The sequence below is a fragment of the Lissotriton vulgaris genome, chromosome 11 (assembly GCF_964263255.1).
Source record: "Lissotriton vulgaris chromosome 11, aLisVul1.2, whole genome shotgun sequence".
In the NCBI taxonomy this organism is placed as follows: Eukaryota; Metazoa; Chordata; class Amphibia; order Caudata; family Salamandridae; genus Lissotriton; species Lissotriton vulgaris.
This window is the reverse complement of record NC_141699.1, coordinates 167,873,618-167,895,837: the sequence shown is the minus strand read 5'-3', so window position 1 is coordinate 167,895,837 and position 22,220 is coordinate 167,873,618. Positions and strand designations below refer to the sequence as shown.

Genomic DNA, 22,220 nt, shown 5'->3' with positions numbered 1-22,220 from the left:
AGGCTCGATTGTTCACAGGAGGAGCAGGGTCAAGACTGATTTGTATCTGGCTGTGTCTAAACTGGGGTAGCATGGTGAGCAACAAACTCTGGATTTAACACAGATCTCTCGATCAGGGGTGAATGTTTGATTTGTTCCGCATTCCGTCCATCATTTGTGTCTTTTTCTTTCTCGCTAATCTTATCACCTTTGATTGTGGCTTCATGACATTCCATATAGTTTCAATGGATGGATTTGTGGTAGTGTTTTCTAGGAAAAAGTGCCAAATACTGTTTGTTGTTTGTGTTTATTCATTGTGTCATGACTGTCTGCATTTAATGACCCCCGATTCATTCTCCATATCTTTTCCTCAGTAGAGGAATTTGAGATGGTGGTGTCTATTAAGATGCAGGAATTATCGGTTCAATTTTATGATTGAAGCATTTTGGTGTGATAACATGATTTTCCAGTAAGTATTCTATTTTTGAGAAAGAATCATGTTGGTGTGTAAGTTTTTATTTGTAATGGAAATTTGCTCCAACTAAGCCTGTAAATTACCCACTTCCCAGACACCAAAGTATAGCTGGAAATTGTAATTCCACAATGTGCAGTAACCGGAACCAGGTGGTGTTTTTCAGGGTCTGGACTGAAGTGTACAGAGCTACTGAAAGTGAATCATCAGCTATATACAAGACAGCATATGCATTGATGCCACCAGTTTTTCTGCTTCTCCACAGATCAAATACCAGGAGTTGCCAAGATTATTCCTTGTTTTTTTAAAATGTGTTATTTTTCTCTTTTGAGACATTGTGTTGGAGGCATATGAGCTGCAGATTGCACACTATGCATAGACCGCCACCTAGTGTTGGGCCCGGATGTTTGCAGTTTGTTGTTGTCCTTAAAAGTTCTTTGGAAGTCACGAGATAGGTGACTCCTCCTTAGGACCACATTGTGCATGGGCATCGGCTCCATCCCAAGATAGTTTGTTTCCGCCATCGGGCTCGGATGTGTTTCCTGCGCTCCAGTTTGGAACCGATTGTCTTTCGGCACGCAATCCTCACCCAGTTTGACGATATTGTTTCGATCGCGCTACATCAACGCGATTCTCTATCACTGCGAAGTCTTCGATTCCGGTCGTGGATGAAGGCCTTCGGGCCTACCTAGGCCTTACTTTCTGGCTCATGGAAAGAACACCATTCAAGAAGTGTCCTCAATGTGGGTCGAAGTTTCCCCACACCGATCTACATGAGGTGTGCAACCTTTGCCTTTCACTGGAGCACAAGGCCAAAGACTGTTCGGCGTGTGCCTCATTCCGCTCCAAGAAAACCATTCGAGACCGACGAGCCCGGAGAACTATGGCTCGCTCGTCAGCTTCGATCTCCAGCGACATCTTCGAAGAGGGCGTTGACGTGCCAGAACACCAGCACGCCAAAGAGAGTATCGGATCCTCAGATGCCGAAAACTCCAACGTCGAGGACATCTCTCCAGCTCAACGGGTCGTAAGTAAGACCGTCGACCCCAACCCTTCCTCGATACTCTCAAAAAGGCTTCGGTAACACCTTCACCTTAAGGGCCGGGTGCACACAGAGACACTGCTTCCCACGCCCGCCTTCGGGCCCGGCAAAGAAGCCCACTAAGCCTACAGGCGGCTCGGGCTCGAGCCAGCCTGTTCCCGGTGCCAATCCTATACTGACACCGAAGAAGGAGCCATCTTCCTCTACTACGCCCACCGTTGCTCCGACACCCAAGCACACGGCGCCGAAGACTGTCAGCGGCTCATCGATGCCGAAACCGCACTCAGAGCCGACTAAAAAACCGCCCAAAGCGCCAGATTCACACGCGTCTGTACCGAAAAAACACCCGGAACCGAAAAAATAGGTTCCGGTAAAAGACATTGCGAAAGGGCACACTCCTAAGCCAAAAGACTCAACACCAGCTACCGACTCGGTGCCGAAAAAACCTAGGGAGCTGAAAACTTCAACGCCAAAGGATTTGCCCTACTCAGAAGAACTTTTTACACCGGGTCCCAATCAGAAAACTCTTGTAAAGGATCCTAAAACCGGACAATTGACTCTCAGCTCCAAGAAGAGACCACTTGAGGCGCCAGCACCTCCTCCCCCTCCAAAGAAGGACATTGCAACCTCTCCATTAAGGGTCCCTTCTCCACCACCTCCCCATATTGTTCCTCCTCCTACACCTCCTCCACCACATCATTCACCTACACCATCTACTAATCCAGATGATGATGTAGACACAGATTCTGACGACATAGTTGGGGGTGCACATGATCCAGAAGGCACCAATAGTCCCCCTCAGTCACCTAATCCATGGGATGATTACAACACCCCTGATGTGCCTTGCGTCCCACAAGATGATGTATACCCTTCCAGACCTTCCCCACCAGAGGACACTATAGGGTTTAACCTACTAGTCCAAAGGGCTGCACAATATCATGGGGTGGACTTACACACCGATGCAGTGGAGGAAGATTTCCTACTAGACACTTTTGATAACACACGAAGGTCTACTGCCATTTTACCAATGTTTAAGGGTGTCACCAAGCACTCAAAAGAGGTTTTTAAGCATCCTGTCAGGGCTAGGGTCTTCAAACCTCACATTGAGAAAAAATATAAAGCTGCTCCTGCAGACCCAGTTTATATTAAAGGTCTAGCACAATTAGATTCTCTAGTAGTGTCTAATGCACGTAAACGTGCTAATTCCCAGACATCTGGTGAGGCCTCACCACCAGACAAAGAATCTAAGCTCCTTGACGCCTCCGGCAAGCGTACAGCGGCACAAGTAGCTAAAATCTGGCACATTGCCAACACCCAAGCGTTGCTGGCAAGATGTGACAGCACATTACGATGAACTAGAGTCCATAATGCAGCACCTACCAGACAAATACAAAAACAGGGCTAATGAACTTATACAGGAAGGTAAAATTATCACTAATACTTCCATTTGTTGTGCCCTAGACGCTGCAGATACCGCCTCAAGGGCAATCAATACCAGCACCCTACAACATATACATGCCTGGCTACGTATTTCAGGTTTTAAACCTGAGGTACAAAACTCCATCCTTAATCAGCCATTTGATGAGACACATTTATTTGGCCCAAATGTTGACGTATCTTCAGAGAAAATGAAAAAGACACTGATACAGCAAAATCTATGGGAGCCTTGCAGCAGCAAGCTCCCAGACGTTCCTTTCGTCGCTCATCATACAGAGGCAACACAAGAGGCTACTCCTCAGAAAGTCCCTTCACTTCCTACAAAACACCTGGTCAATCCACATTCACTAAGGGCTACCAGAGCGTGGGTTACAGGGGTAAACACAACAAAGGCTGAGGCAAAAACAACAACTCCTGCTCTGCCTCTACCCCTACCCAATGATTTTCCTCCCCTTCCCCCCCCAACATTCCACTCCTGTGGGGGGAAGACTTCAACAATTCCTGCCTGCCGGGATCAACATCACATCAGACAGGTGGGTGTGACAAATTATTCAGTCAGGTTACTGTCTAGAACTAACATCTACCCCCCCAAACATACCACCCAAACAGCGTCAAATGTCAAAAGAACATCTATCACTGTTAAAGCAAGAAGTTGTATCCCTGCTAGATAAAAGTGCAATAGAACCAGTTCCTCTGCACCAACAAAAAGGGGGGTTCACTCTCTATATTTTCTGATTCCAAAGAAGGACGGCCTCTAAGGTCTATTTTAGGCCTCAGACCGCTAAACATATACATACAGTCAGACCATTTTCACATGGTCACACTCCAACAAGTCCTTCCACTCCTGCTGCAAAACAACTTCCTGGCTACTCTAGATCTCAAGGACGCATACTTCCACATTCAAATTCACAAGGCTCACAGAAAGTATCTCAGATTTGTAATAGATGGGCAGCACTATCAATTCAAAGTACTCCCATTCGGAGTCACATCAGCACCAAGAGTATTCACCAAGTACTTAGCAGTAGTGGCAGAGCATCTACAAAGACAGCACATCCATTTCTTCCCGTACCTCTACGACTGGCTCATAAAAGCCAGCTCATACAATCAATGCGTGGAACACACTCATGCCACCATCCAACTGCTCCACAACTTGGGGTTCACAATAAACCACACCAAGTCTCATCTACAGCCATCCAAAGTACAACAGTACCTCAGTGCCACAATAAACACCTCAACAGCGCTAGCTTATCCCACTCCAGCAAGGATAGCCAGCATGCAAACTCTTCTAACAAAGTTTCAGCTACAACACTCCCTCCCAGCACGAGTGTTCATGCAACTCATAGGGATGATGGCCTCTTGCATCTTCATAGTACCCCATGCAAGACTTCAGATGCATCCGCTACAAGAGTGCTTATCACGTCAATGGAACCAGGCTAAAGGTCACTTAACAGACCTAGTGTTGGTAGACGGTCGGACTCATTGCTCTCTCCAGTGGTGGAACACCAAAAACCTTTCCAAGGGGCGACCATTCCTAGAGCCAGTTCCTCAGATAATCTTGACTGCGTACGCATCGCTCTCCGGCTGGGGAGCCCACCTACTGCAACACACCATGCAAGGCAAGTGGACACCGCAACAAAAATTACTCCACATAAATCATCTGGAGTTACTAGCAATATTCCTAGCACTAAAAGCTTTCCAGAAGCAAGTAGCAAACAAAGCTGTGTTAGTCCGCACAGACAACATGACCGCAATGTACTACATACAGAAGCAGGGAGGCACACACTCCCTGCAACTCTCTCAACTAGCACAGGACATATAGAGGTGGGCTATACCTCAAAACATATTCCTCCTAGCCCAGCATGTTCCGGGAGTACAAAGAACTATAGCGGATCTGTCAAGTCGTCAAACACAACAGACCCATGAGTGGGAACTTCATATGCAAGTTCTTCAACCATTCTTTCAGATGTGGGGACAACCTCAAATAGACCTACTTGCCACCCACGAAAACACAAAATGCCCAAGCTTTGCTGCCAGATAGCCACATCCACTGTCAAAAGGCAATGTGATATGGATGAATTGGTCAAACAGATTTGCGTATGCTTTTCCACCTCTACCACTCATGCCACTAGTAGTACGCAAACTATAACAGCATTCTCTGACCCTCATCCTAGTTGCTCCAACGTGGGCCAGACAACCGTGGTACACCACACTGCTACAACTGTCTGTAGTACCACACCAAGAATTGCACCTCTCTCCATACCTCTAAACACAGAACCGTGGAGAGATCAGACACCCGGACCCAGCTCAGCTCAACTTTGCGATTTAGCTCCTGAAGTCCTAGAATTTGGATATCTGAACCTTCCTCCAGACTGCATGAATGTCATTAAAGAAGCTAGTTGTCCAACCACTAGGGCATGTTAAGCGGGCCAAGTGGAAACGATTTGTGATATATTGTCACAAAAAGAATATTAATCCCCCAAATGTGTCTATTCAATACATCATAGGATACTTAATGCATCTCCAAAGATGTAACTAACTTAGCCTATACGTCTATTAGACTACATCTTGCTGCAATGGCAGCATATCTGCAAACCAGACAACATCTATCTCTGTTCAAAGTGCCTGCCATTAAAGCCTTTATAGAAGGCCTTAAAATAATAATTCCTCCCAGAGTACCACCTTCGCCTGTGTGGAATTTAAATGTTGTTCTCCCATGGTTAATGGGACCTCCCTTTGAACCTTTACACAGATATGAATTACAATTTTTAACATGGAAAGTTGCTTTCCTAGTAGCTATTACTTCTCTGCGGAGAGTTCGTGAACTACAAGCACTAACCATCCAAGAACCCTTCTTGCAAATGCATCAAAATTAGGTAGTTCTACGTACTAATCCAAAATTCCTGCCCAAGGTAATTTCTCCATTCCATCTCAATCAATCTGTGGAACTGCCCGTTTTCTTCTCACAACCACAGTCAGTAGCAGAAAGAACTCTTCACACATTAGATGTCAAAAGAGCATTGCTATACTACATAGAAAGGACACAACCTTTTCGTAGGACAAAACAACTTTTTGTGTCTTTCTCACCACCAAACAAGGGTAATCCCATTTCAAAATCTGGGATAGCTAGATGGATTGTCAAATGAATACAGATTTGTTACCACAAAGCTAAACGTATGTTATCTGTTCCTCCTAAAACCCACTCTACAAGAAAAATAGGGGCTTCAATGGCATTTTTTGGGAACCTTTCCCTAGATGACATCTGCAGAGCAGCTACATGGGCTACACCGCACACATTCACAAAACACTATTGTTTAGATGTGCAAACAAAACAACAAGCTAATGTGGGCCAGGCTGTTCTCAAAACATTATTCCAAACTACTGCAGCAGATAGGGGTGGTCGCCGCTAAGAGTGGGTACTGCTATACAATCTATGCATAGTGTGCAATCTGCAGCTCATATGCCTCGATCGGAAAATGCTACTTACCAGTATGCATCTGTTCTTGGCATGTAGAGCTGCAAAGTTGCACACGCCCACCCGCCTCCCCGGCTACCCTTGTCTGTTTCAGCCAGTATTATCTTAATTAGATACAAATTACATGGGCATCCTTCCTTTTCTTGCAAAGCTCCATCATTTCCCTAATTGCAAAAAACAATCTGGGGATGGAGCCGATGCCCATGCACAATGTGGTCCTAAGGAGGAGTCACCTATCTCGTGACTTCCAAATACCTTTTCAGGACAACAACAAACTGCAAACATCCGGGCCCAACATTAGGTGGCGATCTATGCATACTTTGCAACTCTGCAGCTCTACATGCCAAGAAAAGATGCATACTGGTAAGTAGCATTTTCCTTCCTCCTGGCTCATTGAGCCTCAAGTCCTATTTGTCTAATCACAGAACTGTAATAGACAAGCATAATTCACTGACTGGTATCTGTGGAAGGTCACAATATAGCTTAACTTTTAAACTCTCTGCCCAAAATGCATTTGCATTCCCTCAGGGAGTCGAAAGCAAAGCTATTTTTCTCTCTAATGTGAAATCAAGCCTGGCATCCACATCTATAACCCACTCCCATTCTATTTTCCAGAGCTGTTCAATAGGCATAAGAAAAGTATGAGGAGGAAGCCAGGTAATTTGGCGAAAACACAGCATTATCACTTGAAAAATATAATCAACGCAAAGGTACAGCCTGCGCAAAACAATACAGAAAATTACTACTTTACACAGACATAATTTCAAGTAGCAAAGGAGGTCTTTGCAGTATTTGTGGCCTTCTAGAGCCAGAGACTAAGGGAAAGTTAGATGGGCACAGTCATCTTTCTCGAGTTCTTACACTAGACACCATCAAAATCATTTAAATCCTAGTATTTCTGAATCGAAAGGCTGATGTTAGGCACCTATTTTTTTTGTAATGGCTAGAGATAACTTAAGACCAGAAGAAAATCACATTTTGAAATCCCAAACTCTCTGCTTTTCCTGGTTCACCAGAGTTGACTGTGCAGAAGGCCACTTCAGTGGGCTTTGCAGCAACCCTAGAACAAATATGGTAACCCAAAAGACCTTATTTGGTGCTACTCTGATCTTAAAGAGACTCGTTATTGATAAATTCCTTACCTTAGAATATCCCTAGGCGTCCGACTGTATCCGGAAATTTTTGCGTAGCAATACCCCTGCGCGCCGGCAGGCGTCATCCACGGCTCCGCGTTTGTCGTCGGCGTCATTAGCGCCGGAATGACGTCGTCGGAGTACTTAAAAGCCGCCCATGCTCGCTGAAGTCCCGCTAGCGCAGATCCAGAGAAGCTCTAACCCTTAGTCTTTTTTGACTAAACTTTTTGATCTTTTTTTTTTTTGAAAACCTTTATTTAACATTTGCACTCAAATACAGACCCGGGCCTACAACCCCCAGGGCTGGCCGCTAAGCAGTTCAGTACAGTATCACAATCCAATTTCAGAGTCATTGTCCCTGGGGAGCATAGTAACTCAAATTACTAAGCACAGCGGTTGTAAATGCAGTTCGATGCGGAAACAGGATAGGAGATTTTCATTTTATAATATAAAATAGAAAGGATCAGGTGTCGTACAGTGTCTCGCATCACAAAAAAGGGGGGCGAGCAGAAAAACGATGTGTCCATACCAAGTTCGCTACCATGTAAATCAACGGCGTTAAGACATGCGACATCAGGATAAACCAGCACATTGTTAATATCTACACCATCGTTATTGTCCGCCCCACAGCACCAAAGCCCCAGAGAGGTCAAGGCACAGATGTAGAAATAAGGATGTGGAGAAAGCCGAACCCACTACACTAACCCGGAAAAGGAAGAAAAGGCTAGAGAAGAGAAGAAAAAGAGGCCATAGAACAAAGATAAAAAAACGAAATACCCACCCCCATGCCCCCCCACCCTGCACCCCTGCAAATGACTACGGCCACCCCCCACGCAGCGTGCCTGTCGCCCAGCAACCAGAGCCCGAAATATAGAAGAAAAGGGAAGAAAAGAAAGGAAAAGAAACCCCACTCGAGAGGGGAAATCGGAGGAGGGCATAATACTACGGACTCCCGGTCTCCTTCCCCCACCATAGCCAACCCTGCCCCGGATTCCGTTAGGTCAATAAAACAATCCCGTCAACCACAATCCCACAACGAGAAACCCAGACAAGAATCTCAACCCTGGCCCCTTCGATCAAATGTACTGGAGTCGTTAATTAAGGGAAGCCCTTTACACAAAATGTCACAAAAGTCGGCAGAACAGGAGCGCACAGATGTAGATGGCTGGTACCACTTTCGCCCCTTCCCGTCTCCGAGACTGAGCTTCATCCCACCCGCCATCTTGAAAGACCGGTGGAGGAGGGGAATCGACACAGTCCAAGACAGCATACAGTACAAAGTAGATGGTTCCGTAATGGGGACGGCATGTAAATGTTCCGAGGGGTACAAAATCGAAGGTTCCAACGGTTCAATTGGGTGTCCAGGCACATTACAGTCCGGTAGATCCACCACAATAGGGGCAAACACTGTTTCCAACGCGGGGTCTAAATTCACCTCCGAAGCATCCATTGCAAAGCGGGCTGGTTGCCGGGTCACAAGCGTCGAGTCAGGGTCCGGTCTCAAGCCTGTGATTTCATCCATCGCAGACAACAAACTGCGAGTCCGGGCTTTGATAGTGCCCTGAAGCGCCATAAGTGCCTCCAGCACCGTCGGCAAAGACGGGCCAGGTCGATCCTGCTCCGCTAAACTCCTTTCGTCCTCAGGCATGGTGGTCCCCACGGAGAGGCGCCTTCTCCGGGGCAAGATTAGGCGGAGCAGGAATAAGCTAGGGGGGACCAGCGGTCAGCGGGCAATGGTACGCAGCGAGGCACCGACCCGGGGGGATCGGCGATGTGAATGCCGGACCCCCGGTCAGGGACCCCCACAACACAGCACCGTGCTTCACTAGTCACCTCACCGGCTATAGGGCACCAGGCAGCTGATGGTAGCAAAACAATCGAAAAAAGTCTGAGTGATCCAGAGACCGGACCCAACCGCATTCAGCAGCCCGTTGTTGTTCAACTCAGACCCGGCAGGGCCAGCACTAGAGACCCCGGCTTCCCAGTTGGGTTAGGCCTCAGTACAGTCTTCGACGTATCTTCGCTCCACGACGGCGGAAAAACTCTGGGAGTACACCACCGGAGTGTGGGTCGGATCACTCACACGGATCCGGTTCAGGTAAACAGGATTATCAACAGGATAGTGGAGCATAGGACGGAGGTCAGCGGAGCTGGGAGACTATGCAGCCATCTTGGTTGGTGTCGTAGCTCCCCCCCTCCTTTTTGATCTTTTTGATCATTTCTTTGCTCGAGTCTTCGACTCCTACGGTGCCGGTAGGGATGCCCGGGTTTAAACCCTGTTCCAGGTGCGACCGACTGATGTCGGTTACCGACCCCCATCGCCAGTGCCTCAAGTGTTTAGGCCTCGACCACGACGACCGCACCTGCTCCGACTGCCGGGCCCTGACGTCTAAGGCTAGGTGAGAGTGGTCTCGCAAGCGACTTGAGCTTCGGCAGTCGGCCCCGCGCCGCTCCAGGTCCCGGTCCTACGGGAGGTCGAGGGACAGGTCGCGGGGTCGGAGCCCTCGCAGCTCCGGGAATGGACATCGGTCGTCGGGATCCAAGTCCTCAGGTAAGAGGCATAAGAAGTCAGAAAGACATCATCGTTCCTCCGACCCACCCCGACGCTCGCACGATGCGGCCAGGGTTTCGGGTAACACCACCCGCGCGGCTCCGCCGGAGTCGCTGTCTGCCCCACACCTTCGGGTCCCTGGGCAAGACGCGACGCCTGAGGAGGTCGAGCGGTACCTCATGGCCAAGAGGTCCCTCCCTCCTCAGCTGGGTCCCGTGGCGCCTTCGGGCCCAACGGCCCGGCTGGATGGCCTAGCGGGTCGGGTGCTTCGGTCCCGGCGCCGCCGGCGACTTCGGTCCCGGCGCCGCTGGCCCTCTCTGGATCCGCTTCCGGGTCGTCGCCGGTCGACCTCTCGACCTCGCCGACGCCGGCCCTACGGGTGTCACCCCCGGTGCCTGCTATGTGCGCCGTCCCCAATCCTACCCCCGGTCCGGTTCTGGCGCCGGAGCGACTCCGATGGGCGCCGCTACCGACGGCATTTGGAGATTTCTATTTCCATGGACAGGACCCATCTGTTGAACCTGTGCTACAGGAGATGGGTGACGAGGTTTATTGGGAGGGGTCTGAGGACCCTCTGGCACGGGAGTGCCAGTCACCACAGGACTGGACATATGAGATTGGGGAGGCCAGTGCATTGACACTTCGCCAGACGCTGGATTTGTCTCCCCTCCCACCGTGGCTACGGAGGAGAGGGCAGCTTATAGTGTAGTGTTGACACGGGCAGCCAAGGCCCTAAACTTTGAACTTCCTGTCGCGGCCGTGAGGACTAACCTCCTCACAGAGGTACTTAAACGGCAGGCAAGCTCCAGTGAGCCTCTGCTGCCGTTTAATGAGGCCTTGTGTGACGTTCTTGTGGGCACTTGGTCCAAGTCCGCCACAGGTCCGCCTGTGGATAGGAACGTGGCCAGACACTACCGCCCGGCCCCGGGCGACCCTTACTTTTTGTCCACCCACCCCACTTCGAGAGCCTGGTCATCCAGGCCTCCACTTCCCAGACCGCATTCCCGACGGCTCCGCCCAATTGGGAATGCAAGAGGTACGAACAGTTCGGGAAGATGGTGTTCTCGTCCCTCAGTTTGGGACTGCGGTCAGTTAATACCGCATGCCTCTTGGGCCGCTATACCCACACCCTGTGGGACGCGGTCACGGACGTGCTGCCACAGTGTCCGGAAGAGGTCCGGGCAAAACTCGCCCAAACCCTTGCGGAGGGTCGAGATGCAGCACAGTATTCCATCCGGTGTGAGCTGGATACCGCAGACTCACTGGACAGGGCGATGGCAACGACAGTGGCGGTTCGACGCCACACCTGGTTGAGGTCCGCCAACTTTTCGGCTGGCGCACCGTCACGTCGGACAGGTGGGTGCTGCAAATTGTCCGAAGGGGCTACTCCCTCCCCTTCGAGGCTACCCCTCCAGCCATGCCACCGCAATTCCACCACGTATCGGGGGATCACTTGCAACTTCTGCAAGAGGAAGTCACGGCCCTCTTGGCCAAGGGGGCCGTCAAGCGCGTTCCTGGGCCAGAAGTAGGGTGTGGTTGTTACTCCCACTACTTTCTGGTACCCAAGAGGGCAAAGGGGGCCTACGCCCTATCTTGGACCTACGGAACGTCAACGGCTTCCTCCAGAAGGAGAAGTTCAAGATGCTGACTCTGGCTCAGGTCTTAGCTGCCTTGGACCCAGGAGACTGGATGGTAGCGTTGGGTTCGAGGCATGTGGGCTGCTGAATTCATATCTGTGCATAGATCGCCGCCTAGTGTTGGGTTCGGATGATCGCACATTGTTGTCCTGGAAGAGTCTTCGAAGTATCACGAGATAGGTGGCTCCTCCCCTGGACTACAGTGCGCATGGGCATCGCCTCCATCCCCAGATTGTTTTTTTCCGCCATTGGGTTCGGATGCATATTTGTTAACTCAAGTTCGGAATCGATAGAAAACTTTCTTTTTGGCCAAAAGTCCTTTAGTATATCGTCGGTATTGTCTTGCGATCGGTGCCCAGTTCTGTTCCAGCTCAGTTCCCGAGCCGGACATCCAGAGGAGCCGCGTGGCTTTCCAGCACTGAAGGCCCGGTCGACGCCAGAGGCCTTATCGACGAACCATCATGGAACGGAGCCCGTTCAAGAGATGTCCCGTGTGTAACTCGAAATATCCTCACATCGAGGTCCACCCGGTGTGCAACAAGTGCCTGTCGCCGGATCACGATGAAGCCAGCTGTATGGCTTGTTCTCGTTTCCGCTCCAAGAAGACGATTCGACTTCGACGCGCAGCGCGCAAGGAAGCCCAGCAGACGACACCTGAACCGGTGAACATCTTCGATGCCGAGGACAATGAGGGAGCAGAGCGGGAGGTTCGAGAGAACCTGTCTGATCCCGCATCGGAAATAGACTCCAGCTACGACGCTGATATTGAAATGGTCGATACTGAAGACGTCGTCGACGAGGTAGGAGACGACGATGGGGCCTTTGGGGCCATGGAAGATAGCTCAAGCGAGGAGCTAGGCCCGAACGCTAATACTGGGGCCGAGACAATTAATAAGGCTCAGGTCGAGGGATCGCCACATGGCCTTACCCAAGATCTTACACTGGGTTCTACAGCCTCGCCTTCGGGCCCGGCTTCGGACACTTCTAAAGAGCCACGGGTTGCCAAATCGAAACCGAAAGAGAAAGCTTCGGTGTCTACGCAGGCAAAATCGAAACAGAAAGTGCGTATTGCTTTGGTCGGCTCGAAGTCCTCTGAACTATCGGCACCGACGAAGCATAAAGGTGTTATCGACCCGGTAAGGTCGCTAAAGGGTGTCGAGCCGAACACTGGGACACCGAAAAAACTGGTCAGAGACGTCGACCCGAAACAATCGACGACGAAGACCGTTGACACAGACAAAGGACTTGGAGCTCAGAAGGTTCTCGATCCTACGCATCGACAAGGCTAAGAGCGGTACGAACCTCGACTCCACGCCTAGCGATGGCTCGAAGGAACCCGTCGAGTCGACGCAGCCGTCCGCCTCCTTCTCGAAGCAGGTGTCAGAATTGCTGAAGCGAATTAAAGAAAAGGCTTCGGCTGTCGGACCAAAGGATGCCCCACCACCAAAGCCTGCCAGTAAACCTCAAAAAACTCCGGCGCCCATCCAGTTCACGCTGCCGCCGAAAGTGGTACCTAAGGCGTTCGCCCCGAAGATGGCCGTCGAAGCGTCCAGGGTGTCCACGGGGCCGAAGCCCACAACTGCGGTACTGGTCACAAAGCATCGACAACCCTCGCTTGAAGAGCAGTCGGAACAATTCATCAATGCCAACACGGGTAGACTTTCAATTTACAAACGAAAGATCGCCCCGGAACAGCCTATGGAGTCATATAGAATCCCATTGAAAATGAAGAAGGATTCTACTACAACACCCGTTCTTGTCGAACCTATATCTCCACGTGGCCAAGACACTACTCCTGTTTCGCCCACTTACTCGGATGTGGAGACAGGGGAAGGTGACCATGAGGAGTACAGCTATCCTGTAGACACTGATCCTGAAGATCACAATGAACCTTGAGCAGACGCTGCTGACCCAGGGGATCCACACACTGCCCCGGACAGTCATGTGTATGCTGTAAAAACATTGCCTACTGAAGATTCGGCTGCGTTTAATGCACTTATTGAAAGGGCAGCCAAAAATCATGATGTCCAGCTCCATGCTGACCCTATTGAAGTGGATTTTCTGTTTGACACCTTTTCCACCTCAGAGAGAACTGTCAAGACTCTGCCAATGCTAAAGGGTGTCTTAAAACATGCTGGAGACATATTTAAAGAGCCCATAAGGGCCAGGGTGATAAACCCCAGAATTGAAAAAAAGTACAAACCAGCGCCTTCGGACCCTACCTACATTAAAGGACAGTTGCCGTTGGACTCTCTGGTTGTTTCCAATGCCCGGAAGAGGGCAAACTCGCAAACAACGGGTGATGCTCCTCCCCCTGACAAAGAATCTAAAGTGCTAGAAGCATCAGGGAAAAGGGTGGCAGCTCAAGCGGCCAATATCTGGCGCATTTCAAACACTCAGGCACTCTTAGCCAGATATGACAGGGCCCATTACGATACACTTGAGAACCTGTTACAACACTTGCCAAATGAATATAAGGAGGCAGCAGAGATGCTCATACAGGAAGGAAAGCTCATATCAAATGCTTCTATCAAGTGTGCACTGGACGCAGCAGACACCGCGGCCAGAGCCATTAACACAAGTGTGATGTTGAGGCAACATGCTTTGCTCAGAATCTCCGGATTCAAGCCAGAGATACAGACCACCATACTAAATCAGCCTGTAAACCCTGGCCATTTATTTTGCCAAGAGGTGGACACCACCTTGGAAAAAATCAAGAAGGACACTGAAACTGCGAAGTCTATGGGGGCTCTCCAGTCACAGCAGTTCAGGGGTGGTTCTTTTCGTCGCTCAAGCAATAGAGGAGTTTCCAGAGGCCAGCTGTTCCAGCAAACACAGTACAATAAAGGTGGCGCACAAACCACATACACCAAACAAAGTAGAGGTGGCTATCGTGGAAACAGCACCAAGGGCAGAGGTTGTGGAAACAACAGCTCCAGATCCTCCGCCACTAACAAACAGTGACGCCTTGTCACTGCCCCCCGACCACACAAAACCGGTCGGGTGGAGAGTACAACAGTTCCTGCCAGTCTGGAAATCCATCACCACAGACAGGTGGGTCAGGAAGCTTATCCAGTACGGTTATTGTCTGGAGTTAAAGTCCACTCCACCCAACATACCCCCAAGACACCGTCCTATGTCCACAGAGCATTTGCACTTATTGGAGCAGGAGGTACTCGTCATGCTGCAAAAAGGAGCAATCGAACTCGTGCATGTGGAAGAAAGAGGTACAGGAGTGTACTCACTGTACTTCTTCATACCAAAAAAGGACGGGTCCCTCAGACCCATACTGGACTTCAGACCCCTAAACCAGTACATCCTGTCAGAACACTTTCACATGCTAACACTGCAGCAGGTCCTACCGTTGCTCAGTCAGGGAGATTTCCTCGCAACATTAGATCTGAAGGATGAATACTTTCATATTCCGCTACACCCATCACAGAGAAAATACCTCAGATTCACCATTCACAATCAACATTACCAATTCAAGGTCCTCCCTTTCGGAGTGACAACGGCATCCAGGGTGTTTACAAAGTGCCTGGCGACAGTGGCTGCACACCTGCGGAGACAAAATACTCACGTCTACCCTTATCTGGACGACTGGCTTATCCAAGCAAAGTTGGCCACGCAGTGTGCCGCCCACATGTCCCACACCATTCACCTTCTTCACGATCTGGGATTCTCACTGAATTACCCAAAGTCCAACCTTCAGCCCGCCCACGTACGACAGTATCTGGGCGCGACAATAGACACTCTGGCAGCCACAGCACAGCCAAATTCAGTGAGGATCAACGGCATTCAATTGCTGATACAAAAATTCAGACCACAACACTCGCTTCCAGCAAGAGTGTTTATGCAGTTGATAGGCCTGATGGCCTCCTGCATCTTCACAGTCCCGCACGCGAGACTACATATGCGTCCGCTTCAGGAGTGCTTAGCACGTCAGTGGAATCAGGCTCACGGGCAGTTGAAAGACCTAGTGTTGGTAACCGGTCGTGCATACAACTCTCTGCATTGGTGGAATCCACAAAACCTTTGCAGGGGACGACCGTTCCAGGAGCCTGTGCCACAGATCATTCTGACAACGGACGCATCTCTCCAGGGATGGGGAGCTCATGTACTCCACTACACTGTGCAGGGACTATGGACAACGCAGCAAAAGAAGATGCACATCAACCTTCTAGAACTGATGGCTATCTTCATGGCAATGAAAGCATTCAAAGTACATCTGTGCAACAAGGTCGTGTTGACCTGGACTGACAACATAACAGCCATGTACTACATTCAGAAGCAGGGAGGTACAACCTCGCCACAGTTGTCTCATCTGGCTCAGAGCATGTGGAAGTGGGCCATTCAGAGGAACGTCTTCCTCTTGGCGGAACACCTCCCAGGCAAAGACAATCAGATGGCGGATCTGCTCAGCAGGTACAGCCACCAGATGCACGAGTGGGAGATACATCCATCAGTACTCCACCCGTACTTCCAGCAGTGGGGTCATCCACAGATAGACCTGTTCGCCACAAAGGAAAACGCCAAATGCCAAAGCTTTGCCGCCAGGTTCCCACACCCACAGTCGCAGGGCAATGCGATATGGATGAACTGGTCAGGCATATTTGCTTATGCTTTTGCCCCAGCACCTCTAATACCGCTGGTGGCGCGCCACCTGAAGCAACACTCGATGACACTCATCCTGGTTGCTCCGACGTGGGCACGCCAACCATGGTACACCACGTTTCTAGAACTATCCGTGGTACCGCATCAAAGGCTGCACCTCACACCCAGGCTTTTGACGCAGAGCCATGGAGACCTTCAGCATCCAGATCCGCAACAGCTCAACCTGGCGATCTAGCTCCTGAGGTCTTAGAATTTGGCTACCTCAACTAGCCTCCAGACTGTATGGATATCATAAGGGAGGGAAGAAAGCCCACCACCAGAGCATGTTATGCGGCGAAATGGAAGCGGTTCGTCATTTATTGTGCTGACCACAACATCAACCCGCTAGATGCATCTACTCACAACATCATTTGTTATCTGTTACATCTATACAAATGCAATCTGGCCTATGCTTCCATTCGTATATATTTGTCCGCAATATCAGCTTATCTACAAAACAGGCAGCATTTCTCACTTTTCAGTGTGCCTGCCATCAAAGCTTTTCTGGAAGGACTCAACGAGTCATTCCTCCCAGGACCCCACCGGCTCCTGAATGGAACCTAAATGTGGTCCTCACTAGACTAATGGGTCCACCTTTTGAGCCTCTACATTCATGCGCGATTCAGTTCTTAACATGGAAAGTGGCTTTCCTGATAGCAATTACATCGCTGAGACGCGTTAGTGAACTCCAGGCACTAACTATCCAAGAGCCATTCATACAAATTCACTCCCAACAGGGTGGTGCTTCGCACTAACTCTAGATTTCTTCCTAAGGTGGTTTCACAGTTCCATATCAATCAGACTGTAGAACTGCCTGTGTTCTTCCAAAATCCTTAGTCAGTGGCGGAGAGAATGCTCCACACACTAGACGTCAAGAGAGCCTTAATGTACTACATTGATAGGACCAAAGATTTTCGGAAAACAAAACAACTATTTGTTGCCTTTTCGCCACAACACAAAGGCAACCCCATTTCCCCAAGGATAGAAAAAAAAGTAGACAGCAGCTCCTGGGGATCCTGCTTACATTAAGGGGCAGCTACCCTTAGACTCCCAAGTAGTTTCAAACGCTAGGAAAAGAGCAAACTCACAGACATCAGGAGAAGCACCAACTCCTGATAAAGAGTACAAAATCATAGATGCTTCAGGGAAAAGAATAGCTGCCCAAGCTAGTAATGCATGGGGCTTTGCTAACACACAGGCCCTCCTAGCAAGATATGACAGGGCTCACTATGATCAGCTAGAGAAGCTCTTACAACATCTACCTGATCAATATAAGGCACAAGCAGATGACCTCATACAAGAGGGTAAGCTTACGTCTAATGCCTCCATTAAATGCGCAGTACATGTAGCAGACACTACATCCAGGGCAATTAACACCAGTGTCCTTCTTAGACGTCACTACGCATTTCAGGATTTAAGCAAGAGGTACAAACTATTATCTTAAATCAACCATTCAACCAACAACAGTTGTTTGGTCCAGAAGTAGACACAGCTCTGGAAAAAATTAAAAAAGACACTGATACAGCCAAGTCTATGGGAGCTTTGCAGTCCACCCAAGCAAGAGGTTCCTTTTGTCGCTCCTTTTACAGAGGAGGCTCCAAACAAGCTGGAGCAGACAATTCAGCTTCCTTTAAAACTAATATACAAGCATCCTCTAATTAAGGATACTATAGAGGAGGCTACAGAGGCAATAACAACAAGGGAAGAGGTTGAGGTAACAACAACAATCGATCCTCTTCCACCACTAAACAGTGACTTCCTTCAGCCTCCCCAACAGCATAGCACTCTTGTAGGTGGCAGATTAACACAGTTTCTACCTGTCTGGAATTCCATCACAACAGACAAGTGGGTAAGACAGATTATCCAGTATGGTTACTGCCTAGAGCTTACAGCTACCCCTCCAAATATACCACCCAGACAGCGTCCAATGTCCACAGACCATCTAACGCTGCTCCAACAAGATGTTCTCTCATTGCTACAAAAAGATGCAATACAGCTGGTTCCATTGCAACATCAAGGAACAGGGATCTACTCACTCTACTTCCTAATACCCAAAAAGGATGGGACACTAAGACCTATTCTAGATTTGAGACCTCTCAATCTCTATATACACTCAGATAATTTTCACATGATCACTTTACAACAAGCTCTCCCATTATAGCAACAAGGCGATTTCCTCACTACACTAGACCTCAAAGACGCCCACTTACACATTCCCATACATCCTTCTCACAGGAAGTATCTCAGGTTTGTGCTAGAAGGACAACACTATCAATTCAAAGTCCTTCCATTCGGGGTAACAACAGCACCCAGAGTGTTCACAAAGTGCTTAGCAGTAGTAGCAGCACACCCCCGAAGACAACAGAACCAAGTCTTACCATACTTAGACGATTGGCTCATAAAGGCGAAGTCATTCAACCAGTGTGTTCAACACATTTCTCACACAATTCAGACACTGCACAACTTGGGGTTTACAATAAACTACACCAAGTCACATCTACAGCCCTCTCATGTACATCAATACCTAGGGGCTACCATAAACACCAATACAGCTTTAGCTTATCCCAGTCCAGCCAGGATACAGAGCCTTCAAGCCTTAATTACAAGGTTTCAAAACCAACACTCTCTCCTAGCCAGAGTGTTCATGCAACTAATAGGCATGATGGCATCTTGCATTTTTATTGTATCATATGCAAGACTGCAAAAGCGTCCATTGAAGGAATGTCTAGCACATCAGTAGAATCGGGCACAAGGACCACTAGCAGACCTGGTGTTGGTGGACAGCCGCACACATCGCACTCTGCAGTGGTGGAACACCAAAAACTTGTCCAGAGGGTGGCCGTTCCTAGAGCCTGGTCCACAAATAGTACTGACAACAGATGCATCCCTGACAGGATGGGGAGCACATCTGTTCCACCACACAACTCAGGGAAGATGGACCGCTCAACAGAGGGTGCTTCACATCAATCACCTAGAGTTGCTAGCAATTTTCCTAGCACTAAAGTCCTTCCAAGTACACATACTAAACAAAGCTGTCTTAATCCGGCTGAACAACATGACAGCCATGTACTACATACAAAAACAAGGAGGCACACACTCCCTGCAACTGTCCCAGCTCGCACAAAACATTTGGAGATGGGCCATTCCACAAAACATATATCTGCTTGCAGAACAAAGTAGACAGACACAACACATTCACAAATGGGAACTACTTCTGCAAGTTCTTCAACCATTCTTTCACAAGTGAGGTCATCCAGACATAGACCTGTTTGCCACAAACGAAAATGCAAAATGCTCAAACTTGCCGCCAGGTTTCCACACCCGTTGTCCAAGGGCAATGCGATATGGATGAACCGGTCAGGGAGATTTGCGTACGCATTTCCGCCAACCCCACTAATACCACTAGTAGTACGCAAGCTCAGACAACAGTCTCTCATACTGATCCTGGTAGCTCCTCCATTGGGCACGCCAACTGTGTTTCACCACACTGCTAGAACCCTCTCTAGTTCCACACCAAAGACTCTCTGACACCATCAATGCTAACGCAGAACCATGGAGAGATCAGGCATCCAGATCCAAGTCAACTGAATCTGGCGATCTGGCTACTGAAGTCTTAGAGTTTGGTTACCTTAACCTACCACCAGACTGTATGAATATCATTAAAGAAGGCAGAAGACCTACTACTAGAGCTTGCTATGCTGCAAAATGGAAGAGGTTTGCCATTTACTGCACTATCAATCAAATTGATCCTCTGGATGCTTCCATCCAAAATATCATCTGTTACCTTCTCCAACTACAAAGATGTAATATAGCATATTCACCTATACGTTTACATCTTGCAGCCATTGCAGCATATCTACAAAACAGACAACATATGTCGTTATTTAAAGTACCTGCAATCAAAGCTTTTATGGAAGGATTAAAAAGAATCATTCCTCCTAGGTTACCACCATCTCCAGTGTGGAACCTAAACATTGTACTTACAAGGCTCATGGGGCCCCCTTTTTAACCTTTACGTAAGTGTGAACTGCAATTTCTCACATGGAAAACAGCTTTCCTCATTGCTATTACCTCTCTTAGAAGAGTTAGTGAGATTCAAGCTTTCACTATACAAGAACCATTTATACAATTACACCGTAACAAGGTGGTTCTACCAACTAATCCTAAATTCCTTCCTAAAGTAATTACTCCTTTTCATCTAAATCAATCAGTAGAGTTACCAGTGTTTTTTCAAAACCCAGACTCTGTAGCAGAAAGAGCTCTACATAAACTAGATGTAAAAAGAGCTCTTCTCTATTACATTGATAGGACCAAATCATTTCGTAAAATAAAACAACTGTTTGTATCTTTCTCTCCACCACATAAAAGCAACCCCATTTCAAAATCAGGAATTGCAAGGTGGATTATTAAATATAAACAAATATGCTATCACAAGGCCAAACGCACATTAACAGTTACTCCTAGAGCGCACTCCACACGCAAACTAGGAGCCTCCATGGCTTTCTTAGGGAACTTTCCCCTAGAAGACATCTGCAAGGCAGCAACATGGTCTACAACACACACCTTCACTAAACACTATTGTGTTGATTTGCAAGCTAAGCAGCAAGCTGCAGTAAGCCAAGCTGTCCTCAAAACCCTCTTTCAAACTACTGCAACAGATACAGGTGACCACCTCTAGGGGAGACACTGCTGTACAATCGATGCACAGTGTAAGATCTGCAGCTCATATGCCTCGAACGGGAAATGCTACTTACAAGTATGCATTTGTTCTTGGCATGTACCGCTGCAGATTCTTACACGCCCTCCCGCCTCCCCGGGGCCTGTATCTGTTCCAGTTCTATCTTAATTAGACATACACACATGGACATACTTTCTTCTTTCTACTAACTCCATCATTTCCCATCATGGCGAAAAACAATCTAAGGATGGAGCCGATGCCCATGCGCAATATCGTCCAAGGGAGGAGTCCCCTATCGCGTGACTATAAAGATTTCTTCCAAGACGACAACAACATGCAATCATCCGAGCCCAACACCAGGTGGCGATCTAATGCACAGTGTAAGAATCTGCAGCTGTACATGCCAAGAACAGATGCATACTGGTAAGTAGCATTTTCCTTCCAAAGGTAAGTAACTATTACTTTAAGCTTTCTTATTTTGGTGCAGGTCCAGGGGACATTGCAGTATACACAAGTATAGTACACACCAAAATAAGAATTCATCTTGTATACCTGTAATTATCTTGCTGTCTAGGCAATACCAGTGATATGCATGTTATTGCATGTTTTCTTCCGCCCTAACCGGACTCATTCCTTCTCAAATGTGGATATTATCGGTTTGAGTAACCAGTCAATTAACTATATCACTGAGTCGCCTGTGGTTTAAGAAGACAGATCTGTGCCAGGTTAGACCAATGTTACATTTGTTTTAGTTCTTTTTCGAAGAACTACACTCCAGTTTGGTAGCCTCAGAGCATTCTGCTTAATGGAGGAGTTACGAGGTGGAATATCAGTCCATACTCTGTCATAATTGACTGATGGCTTCATCAAGGGGAAACAAAACCTTTATTTTGTGTAAGACTGCCTTGGTGGAGAAATGGTAAAGCCTTGTTAACAGTAGTCCCCTAAGGTGTCTATGGCATTCACTAGAAAAAAGGTTGCTAATGTGGCCTCAGTTGTTTTACAATGTAGCCATTTGAAGCAGTTTGGCCTAGCCTAAATGGAGTGACCACTTTTAATTTTTATGGTGCATGCTTACAGGATGTTACATAACGTCAATGAACCAGAGGGATATTATGTTCCCTGGAAGTAAGTATATCTCTCCACCGATTGTCTAAGTTACTCTC

At 48.3% G+C, this 22,220-nt stretch overlaps 1 protein-coding gene and 1 pseudogene across 22 annotated transcripts in view; both read left to right on the top strand.

Moving 5' to 3' along the window:
• Window positions 1-22,220, top strand: part of ATXN2 (ataxin 2) — a 1,802,199-nt gene that overhangs the window by 1,261,282 nt on the left and 518,697 nt on the right. The gene's annotated exons all lie outside the window — the stretch shown is intronic.
• On the top strand, window positions 1,335-21,612 carry LOC147679471 (uncharacterized; annotated as a pseudogene).